An 11,600-nucleotide genomic window follows, 5' to 3' on the forward strand; every position below is an offset into this window, starting at 1 on the left:
AAATATATCTAAATATGTTTATAAAAAGCTTACATAGGCTTAAGCTTTTTAATAAGAGTACGTAAACTAATTTTAAACTCTTGCCCTTATGTATGCAGCTAGCAAGAAGGTCTAGCTAAACACTAGAAATATTTAAATAAACTAATAATTAAAGAAACTTAATTAGAAGAACCTTAGCCCCTTTACAGTAGCTTATATAGTTTTATTATATACTTACTAATTAATCTTACCTAACAGCATAAAGATACACCCTGTGTTCCACGTATTATTGCTGCGCTAAGTAGCCCTTAAATCTAACTATCTACTTAGACAGCTAAACCTGCTACTTAAACTTATTATTATAAATAATAAACTAAAATATATTATAAAAGATGTTAAATAAATCTAGTTTAATAAGAAGAAACATATCTATAAATACCTTATAAAATAGACTAGATACAACAAACTGTTGTAGAAACCTGTAGAAGCCTTATAAAAGAACTTTACAGTAACCTAATTCTACGCCTAATACTTATTTAAACTAAACCTATACTCTAATAAAGACAACTTAATGCTAGAACTACTAATGTAAAGAATTCCTTTTTTAATAAGGGGGGGGGTACAGTCACAGTATCCTCTCTAGATCCTAGACATAACTGTATTAGATGTGTACTAGAGTATTATTAGTGCATGTCTAACATAAACACAACACAACATAGACATAAACTTAAGCATAAACTACTTTAACACTAACTAAACCTAAAATAGGCTTAATTTATACTTAAAGCGCTTAGACTTCTAAGCTAAGTATTTAATTACTAATTTTCTTCTAAACCTTTCTATTCCTTACACAACGTCTTGTACCTACCATGATACCTTACGTAGTAATTAAACTAGACCTCCGTGAAGCTCTATAACCTTACTCGTGCATAATCGTGACACTTAAAAAAAGTTTTATTTTTTGTACTATAACTATTATAATTACCTACTAACACTATAAAAAGCAGATTAAGCTCTATGTAATAAACATAGAACATTATAACCTAATCCTAGGACAACTATAGCTGTATTAGCATAAGGTTGCCTTTAATTACTAAGAGTAAGTTTTAAACTTTAACTCTTTTTAATGCTAAAATATATGCTTACGCTTATACTTAAACAACACCTAAGTAGCACTTAATATAGAAGGTTTTTAGACTTACTCTCTAATAACTTAGAAAAAAACTACTTAAGTAAGGCTAACAAGCTAGGCCTCTTACTAAGATAAGCTATATAAAATAATTTAATAACTACTTAAACTTAAAAAAAAAAAAAAGCCTTTAAAAAATCTTTACTTACTTAATTTAGACACAAACTAGGACTTAAACAGTAAATAGACATCTGCTACATAAGACCTGCTCTGTTTATAACTCTAGCTTAATAACTAGATTACAAAATCTATGTAGTTATAATTTCTAATATAGACTAAGCTTTAGCTCTCTAAAAACGCACTAACTTAAAAATAATAGTCTCTTAAGACTACTACAACTTATTGCATGTCTTTTTTTAAGATAAGTCTAATAAGCTTCTAATATAACATTTATATAATTACTAAATAACTTTTAAGCCTAGTAAACAACCTAGTTATAAGCTACTATATAAAATGTTACTAAACAAATTAAAAGTGCTTTAAAAATACTTTAATAAAAACTTAAAAAAAAGTTTATTTAAGCTAGCTTTTTACTAGTAGTGTTACTTATACTATTTATAAAGAAACTTAAAGGTAGGCTTTAATTTTATATTAACTACTAAAAACTAAACACTATTACTATTAAAAACTAATACTTAATTCCTTTTTTATAGAAAACCTTAAGCTAACTAAGTAAAGTAAAGTATTTTATAAAGTTAAATATTATTACTGCCTTTAATAAGCTAAGAATAGTAAAGGGTAATAAGTAGCTAATAGTGTTTTAGACTTAATATAAACTATTTAAGTACCTAGTAATGCCTTTTAGCTTAGCTAACACACTTAGTACTTTTTAACATTTTATAAACAACTTACTCTAACCCTACCTAGATATGTTCTGCACTACATATATTAATAATATTCTAATCTACAGTAATAGCCTTTTAGAGCATAAATAGCATATACACTTAGTGCTAAAAGCTATAGAAGAAGCAGGTCTATAACTTAACATAGATAAATATAAGTTCTACTAATTAAAGGTTACATATTTAGAATATGTAATCTTTATAAATAGCATCTAAATAGACCTTATTAAGGTTTAGACTATGCTAAATTAGTAATACCTAAAAGACATAAAAGACATTTAAGCTTTTATAAAATTTACTAACTTTTATTAATAATTTATTAATAACTTCTTGCAGTAAGTAAGCTTTATAATTACACTTACTAAAAAAAAAATTTAATTTAACTTTAACTTAAATTACTAATAGTTCTTTAACTAGCTAAAAAAAGCCTTTACTAAAGCTTTAATACTCTACTACTTTAACTTTAAACTACTAATACTTATAAAAGCTAATGCCTTAGACTATGTAGTAGCAGGAGTTCTCTTCTAGACTAAGCTAGATAGGACTATTAAGCCTATTACATACTTCTTAAAAAAAATAAGTCTTGCAGAAAGTAATTATAAGATCTATAATAAAAAATTGCTTGCTATAGTACACTACTTTAAATAATAGCAACCTAAACTAGAAAGTGTAGCGCATTTAATACAGGTTCTATCTAACTATAAGAACTTATAGTACTTTGCAACTATAAAACAACTTAGCTACTAATAAGCCTATTAGTCTAAATACTTATCTTATTTTAATTTTAAGATTACTTATTATTCTAGTTAAAATAAAGAGAAACTAAATGCTTTTATAAAGCAATTCTAAGATGTTTCTACTTAAAAAAAGTGTAAAAGGCTTAACACTAAACTTTACTTTAACTTAAGCTATTTTTAAACCTTAACTTAAATAAAATAAATTAAATAATTAATTAAATTATTACTAATAAGTATCTAAATAATAAATTTATTTAAGAAACTTTAAACCTACTTTAAAACAGCGCTAGTTAGTTAAAGAAGGTAACACTAGCTAACTATAAAAACTAAAATAGTAAGCTATATTACTATAACTAACTTATAATCTTTAATTCTAATAAACTAAGAATTAAACTACTTTAAATTATACATAACTTACCTATTAAAAGACACTTAGGTAGAGAAAAGACTCTTAACCTACTACAAAGAGAGTACTACTAGCCCTGCATGTTCTATACTGTACGCTAATACGTATTATGTTGCTATACTTGCTGTAAAGTAAAAGCCTTTTAAAAAAAGTATAATAGCCTACTTAAACTACTTCTAATCTCTAAATAAGCTTAGAAAGATATATTAATTAATTTTATTATAAACTTACCTTTATTTAAAAAGTATATAAATATTATAGTAGTTATTAATTACTTAACTAAGTATTAACACTTAATACTATATTCCTCTATAACTGCCCCTAATATAGCCTAGTTATTCTACTAATACATATAAGTTTACTATAGCCTACCTAACATAATTATATTAGATAGAGGTACGCAGTTTGTCTTAGCCTTCTAGAACAAACTCTATAAATAGCTCTAAATTATCCTCTATTTATTTATAGCTTTTTACCTAGAGACTAACAGCTAGACTAAGAACATAAACACTATAATAAAATAAGTCTTATAAGTGTACATAAACTACTAGTAAGACAACTAGGTAAAATAGTTAGCTATAGCATAGTTTAAAGCTAATAACATAATATCTAAATTAATGTAAGTATCTTTATTCTTAGTAAACTATAAATACTACTTTTAAATAAATTTTAAACTACTTTTAAATACTCTTTAACTAACTTATTAATTTATATAAGTAATAGATGTAAATAGACTTATTAACAAAATTTAAAATATATTTAAATATGTTTATAAAAAGCTTACATAGGCTTAAGCTTTTTAATAAAAGTATATAAACTAATTTTAAACCTCTACCCCTATGTATGCAGCTAGTAAGAAGGTCTAGCTAGACACTAAAAATATCTAAATAAACTAATAATTAAAGAAACTTAATTAGAAAAACCTTAGCCTTTTTATAGTAGCCTATATAGTTTTATTATATACTTACTAATTAATCCTACCTAACAGTATAAAGATACACCCTATGTTCTACATATTATTACTGCGCTAAGTAGCTCTTAAATCTAACTATCTACCTAGACAGCTAAACCTACTACTTAAACTTATTATTATAAATAATAAACTAAAATATATTATAAAAGATGTTAAATAGATCTAGTTTAATAAAAAAAATATATCTATAAATACTTTATAAAATAGACTAGATATAATAAACTATTATAGAAACCTATAAAAGCTCTGTAAAAGAACTCTATAGTAACCTAATTTTACGCCTAATACTTATCTAAACTAAACCTATACTCTAATAAAGATAACTTAATGCTAGAACTACTAATATAAAGGATTCTCTTCCTAATAAAAGGGGGGAGTACTGTTACAGTATCCTTCCTAGATCCTAGACATAACTATATTAGACATGTACTAGAGTATTATTAGTGCATGTCTAACATAAATATAACATAACATAGACATAAACTTAAGCATAAACTACTTTAACACTAACTAAACCTAAAATAGGCTTAATTTATACCTAAAGTGCTTAGACTTTTAAGCTAAGTATTTAATTACTAATTTTTTTTTAAACTTTTCTATTCCTTACATAATGTCTTGTACCTACTATAATACCTCACGTAGTAATTAAACTAGACCTCTGTGAAGCTCTATAACCTTACTTGTGTACAATCGTGACATAACCTTTACTTTATATAAAAAGTAAAAGGCAAAATAACTTAACTATATAAAAAATTCTGCCTAGTGTTTACTAGCTACTTAGATAAAAAAAAAAAATCTTACTTAGTTACTAACTATTTAAAGAATAAGCTAAAGACTACTTTTAGCTATAAAAGTAAGCTTAAAAGCTACATACAAAATGCATTTTAAACTATATAATATTATATAAGTATACATTTAATTAATAGATAAGCTTATGCGCACACTGTACATAAAGCTACTAAAAAAGATGCGCTAGAGCTTTCTACTAAATATAATACTCTAGGTTATACAACTCTTATATAAAGCTGCTAAATTAGGACTATATTAGTTTAAAACATACTATAACTACTATAAAAAAAAGCTGCGCATACACATCTTTTTATATAACCCCTACTTTTTAATTACTAATAAAGAAAAGCACACTTTTAGTATTACTAGCTTATAAATAAATAACATTTTAAGCATTATAATAAAAAATTTTATATAAAAAAAAAAAAACTATAAAAAGTAAAGTTTTATATAAAAAGTAAAACTATTCTAGTAAAAAAGTAGCTTATTAAGTTTAATAGTAAAAAAATTAAACTTATGCATAACATAGTAGTTTTTACTTAAAAAAGACAAGTAAACTACTTTTATATAATTAACTTAAAAAATAAAGATGCTGCATAATAATATATTAAGTAATATATAAAAAGAGTATATATTACATTTATGTGTTAACTAGAGGCAGCATTTAACCTTTTTATTACTACATAAACTATAGACCCTTTATATAATAATATTAACACACTTAACACATAAATTTAATAGTAGATAAATAATAGTAAGTGTAGTCTTACTTTTCTACTATTATAGCTTAATAGTGTAAAGCTGTTTATTGTTAAATAGGCTCTAACAGCTAGCTGCTTATAGTATAAGCACTTAAGTAGCAAGAGTAAGAGTGGTGTATAGTGTGCACAGTGTACAAGGTAGGTAAAGTAAGAGCAACATGTTTCTAGTTCTATTACTCTTATCTTTCCTTTGTATAGAGGAAAAGGGGGATATCTAGATGTTTACGCACAAAGGTTTGCGCATAAGTATTATGTAACATAGGTATGTAATCCTACTTATGCGCAATTGTTTATATCTAGGCTGCAACGCTGCTGCTGTGTACAGACACTAGTAACTTTTCTTTTTATCTAAAAAGTTACCTTCTATACACATTACCTCCCTTCTGTCTGTGTAGGTCTATCTAATTATGTTCTGCCTTTACTTTACCTTATTTGTTAAGACTTGCCTTAGTAATGCTGTATGTTAGAATAAGCTAGTTATGCTATGTAAATAGCTTTTTTTTTCTTTATCTTTTACTTTCTAAGCTCTACTATATAATCCCCTAGCTCTTTTTTTTTTTGTATAGTGCTAATAGTAACAGATCCTTATAATAAGAAAAATAAGTGTGTATAATATAAAAAAAAATAAAAACAAAAAAAAATAAGCCTTATATAAAGGCGTTGTTAGTCTAGTTAGTCTAAGGCATCTTTGCGCACAGAATCTAGCTAGTCTATAGATGCTTCTATTTAGACAGAGAGGCAGTTAGTTAGGACTAATAATTAAAAAGCCTAGTTTAGTGTTTTCTTTATACATATATCTACTAAGTTGTCTTTACTATTAATTTACTTTATTTTAGTAATTTCTCTTTTCTTATATAATTTATAAAGTAACATAATGTTAATTATAAGTTACTTTTTACTAGTAGTGCCTAGCTTAATAAAGTAATTATATAGAGACTTTAAATCTATGTAAATTACTACTAGGATTAGTAGTAGTTTAAGTGTTTATATAATTTACTATAAAGTTATACTAAGTATAATTACATTATTAAACCTTCTAACTATTTTATATAGTTTACTAGTAAGGACACTCTTAGTTACTCTTTTACACTTAGTAAAATTCTAGTGTATAATATTACCTAGTATTTTAAAGTAGTTGCTTTACTTTATACAGTCTTTATTACTTAATATAATTAAGAATCCTAGCTATAAGCTAAGGTTCTTGTTATTAGCAAATAATTTATCTATAAAGATAAACAGCTTTACATAATTAAGCTATAATAGTAGAAAGGTAAAACTACGCTTACTATTATCTATCTGCTATTAGATTTATGCGTTAAGTGTATTAATGTTATTATATAAAAGGTCTATAGTTTGTGTAGTAATAGATAGGTTAAATACTGCCTTTAGTTAACACATAAATATAATATATGCCTCTTTTGCACATTACTTAACATATTATTATGCAGCATCTTTATTTTTTAGGTTAATTATATAAAAGTAGCTTACTTATCTTTTTTAAGTAAAGACTACTATGTTATATGTAAGCTTAATTCTTTTACTATTAAACTTAATAGGCTGCTTTTTTACTAGAATAGTTTTACCTTTTATATAAAACTTTACTTTTTATAGTTTTTTCTTTTTTTTTTATATAAAATTCTTTATTATAATGCTTAAAGTGTTATTTGTCTATAAGCTAGTAATACTAAAAGTGTGCTCTTTTTTATTAGTAATTAAGAGGTAAGGGTTGTATAAAAAAATGTGCATACACAGCTTTTTTTTATAGTAGTTATAGTATGTCTTAAACTAATACAGTCTTAATTTAGCAGCTCTATATAAGAGTTATACAACCTAGAGTATTATATTTAGTGGAAAGCTTTAGCGCATCTTCTTTAGTAGCTTTGTGTATAGTGTGCGTATAAGCTTATCTATTAATTAAATGTATACTTATGTAATATTACACAGTTTAAAATGCATTTTATATGTAGCTTTTAAGCTTACTTTTATAGCTAAAAGTAGTCTCTAGCTTATTCTCTAGATAGTTAGTAACTAGGTAAGGATTTTTTTTTTCTCTTTATCTAAGTAGCTAGCAAACACTAGGCAGGATTTTTTATATAGTTAAGTTGTTTTACCTTTTACTTTTTGTATAAGGCAAAGGTTAAAAATCTAACTTTTATGCTTTATTAGGTTATACACTATAACTTTAAAAGTGCTGTTAGTAATTAGAGTGTCTATTTCTATATAGTCTAATTTCTTAAATAGTTTTTTAAGTGTAGTAATTACATTGTTTATATAAAGCTTAATAAATAAGGCCTAATTATCTTTTTTTTTCTAGGTTAGAAATACCTAGTCTAGACTTTATGCAGGTTTCCTTTACCTTTTACTTCTTCTAGTATTTATATCTTTCTTTTGCACTAGTGCAGCATTACTATCCTAAGGGGCTTAGTCTGTAGTAGGCTCTAGTTCTGCCTTTATAACATTTTTATAAGGCTGTTCTTTTTTCCTCTTCTTTAAAAGATCTCTTTATATAGGGATTAGTTTATCTAGGTTATTTATTATAAGTAGGCTGTCTTTTTTTTTTTCTTTATAGTATAGTTTAACCTGCATATATTAGAGCTTTAGTAGGCTATTTTTTTTTTTAATAATAATATTTCTTTCTTTAATGCTCTTAATCTTGTATAGGCTAGTCTAGCCTTTCTTCTCTCTCTATGCTATAATCTTTAAGCTAAGGGGGAGGTTAAGAACTTTATGTGTTATAAAGCTATTATAAGTGTTAATTATATAATTAATGTTTACTTTTACATAGTTTTTTTAAAGTATCTTTATTACTTTTTATACAGCGCTTACTTATGTAATAATGTTTAGTAATAGCAGAGAGTCTAGGTTAATTCTTAGGTATGCCCTAAAAACTAGCAGCGTGGGTACTAGACTGTGTAGGCTAGCTATGTTGTTTAGAGCCTTAACTGCTATCTGCAGGATAGCCTTATTATCTGTACAGTTACCTAGCTTAGTCTTTAGAATGTTAAACACTTATTAGAGAGGTGCATGCGCACGCTTAACCTTTCTAACTGCCTAATATGCTTTTATAGGCATTTACCTGCATGTAGCTTTTATAATCTTTGCATAAGCTTAAAAATCCTCTAAAGCAAAGTTTATACTAGGGTTATGCATAATGTAGTCTAGAGGTTCTTAATAGGTGTTAATCTAGTATTTACACAGTGCATCCTAGGTATCTTGTGCGGACATAGATTTTAAGAATGTGGCAGCCTAAAATAATGTATCTGCATTAATAACATGTAAAACATTTTTATTATTAATTTATATAACATTAATAATAACTTTATAGTTAAAGTAGGTATTATCTTTAATTATAAACTTAAATCTTTATAAGGCCTAGTTATATAATTAGTAAAGGTAGCAGAACTTCTTAATCTCTTCTAGCACTACAGCATTAATGTTGTGGCTGGCGCTAGTTAGCATCTTCTAGAGTCTCTCTGTGCAGGGGTGTCTAAATTAGCAGTAGAGGCAGTAAAGTTCTAATTTAGTAAAGAAAGACATAAATTCTTTCTTACTAATATTAAAAAAAAAGTGTCTTTATTTTTATATAATAAGTACTATAGTTTTGTCTTTATGTATAATAACATTTAAAATGTTGTTAAAGTATACTCTAAGTTAGTTAGCATCTGCTAGTAATAGCAGAAATAGTGTTAAAGTCTCTAGAATGTAGTATGTAACTAAACTAATTAAGTTCTAGATTTATATAGTACTAATTAATTCTTTTAGTGTCTAGCTTTTAAAGCTAATATTTATTTAGCTAGGTGTCTAATTAATTTCTATACATAGGTTCTCTTATATGTACACCTTAAGTTAAGACTTGCTAACAGTAGAGATCTTTACTGCGCCTGTGTCCTATAGTTTGCTTTAGTATACTATACAGTATTAGTTATTAAGGATAAACTGCTTAGCATATTTCTTAGGTTTAATGCTGTAGATGTCCTCTTCTGTTGCACAGTGTAGATAAGTAGTAGAGGTAAGGTAGTTAATAGCTTTTTTAGCATTTTTACCTTTTTATTTTATTTTCTTTGCATTATGTAAATTATTTTCTTTCTTAGGGTAACTTTTAAAGTCTTAGATGTATAAGGTAATAGCTTTATATAATAAGGTCTTATTATAAAAATCTTTATATAAGGCAACGTACTAGTTCTTTACTTACATATAGTTATTATAAGGGTAGTTTAATAACTAACATTTTTTCTTATAGTAGACAAAGCACTTCTTTATCTGCGTACAGTTGTCTCTAAATTATAGCCTAAACCTAAATAAAGATCTTCTATGTTATTCTTTTCTGCGCAAAGAGAAGCTTTTTTCTTGTTGTGCAAACTCTTATTATATAGAGTTATATTAGCAGTCTATGTAGTATACATTAGGCAGTTTCTAGAGGTATTAGTTTACCTTTTAGTCTATAGTAACTTAAAGTAATGCCTGTAAGTTGCTAAATAAGGCTTTACATAAAGGCTTAATAGTAAACATAGCATGTTCTAGTTCTAGTTATTCTTAACAGGCTTGTATAACAGTAGTGTGTAGTAGAACATCTTTTTAAAATTCTGTTTTTAGTGCCCTTTATATAAGTGTAAGCTTGTTAATTATTATTTTAAAGACTTTATATAAACTTTTATTAAAGTTCTTTTATTAGCATTATATAAAGGTTATTATTATTTAGTCTGTCTAGTACTAGCTATAGTTTACATTAGTGTTAAAGTAACTACTTAAGGTGTTATACAAATGCTTCTAGTTATGTCTAGGGCCTATGTTGTGCATATAGTACATATTTACTTAACTTTCTAGGATATCTAGAAAGATGTCTACATACTAAGTTTTTTAGATATTTAGCTATTAATATAAATTAATAAAGATTTTTATTTTATTTATAAAGATGTTATATAGTTAACTTATATAGTTATTATTTTTCTTTTATGCTTTTTAGAATTATATAATTTTGTCTACTAAAAGTTTTTCTTTAGCAGTTTCCCTCTAGGGTAGAAGTTTATACAGGTTGTGATGTAGTATAGATTGTGCAGGTGGTATTAGTGGTGCATACACTACTGCAGGCGGTGGTGTGTACAATTAAGGGTGTGGAGCAGGCGTTAGGTAGGGTGGCATGTATTATTTGTACAGTAATTAGTGTAGTGCTAGCTAAGGTATAGGAGCAGGTAATACTAGTATGTTTAGTGTTAATAGTAGCATTATGTTTAGTCTGCTTTTATGCAGAGCCTTATATAGCAATAAAGGTTGCGTACAAAGCCTTTCTAGTGCAATTACCTTTTTTTATGCTATATTATACAGCTTCTAGGCTTAGGTACTTTTAGTGCTTAGCTGTAGTGTAATTTCTTTGTCTTTTAGCACTTATATAAGCTCTCTTTTAAATGTGTAGCTAAGTGCTAAGAAGTCTTATAGTGTCTATTCTTTAAAATTCTTTATATATGTACTTAAAAAAGTAGCGCCCTTTTAAGTTATTATATATAAATTAGTAATTATATAACTTATGTATAATTAAGTTTATAGGCTTATTAAAGCTTTTAACATGTTAATCTTGTTATTCTAGTACTTTAGGCTAGTCTTATTTTGTAGTGTTGCCTTTAATATCTCTATGTCCTTTATAAGTTGTTTATATAATAAGAATTATTTCTTATTCTTTCTATTATTACATAGAGTTGTTAGTTGCTAATAAAATTTTATTATAATAGTATAGTTAATTACTTTTCTAGTAGATTACGCAGGTACTGCTGTTGTCTAGCTACTAAGTTATGCAGCTTTAATAGCTTTAGTGTGTGCCTTACACTATCTCCTCTTTACTTTGTACAGTAGCAGAGCTTGCTGTATAATGTAAAGAATTAATGTGCTATTGTCTAGCTGCTAGGTTGTGCAGCTTTAGTAGCTTTAGTGTG

This window comes from Lindgomyces ingoldianus (assembly GCF_010093535.1).
Source record: "Lindgomyces ingoldianus strain ATCC 200398 unplaced genomic scaffold BDR25scaffold_40, whole genome shotgun sequence".
NCBI classification, from domain to species: Eukaryota; Fungi; Ascomycota; class Dothideomycetes; order Pleosporales; family Lindgomycetaceae; genus Lindgomyces; species Lindgomyces ingoldianus.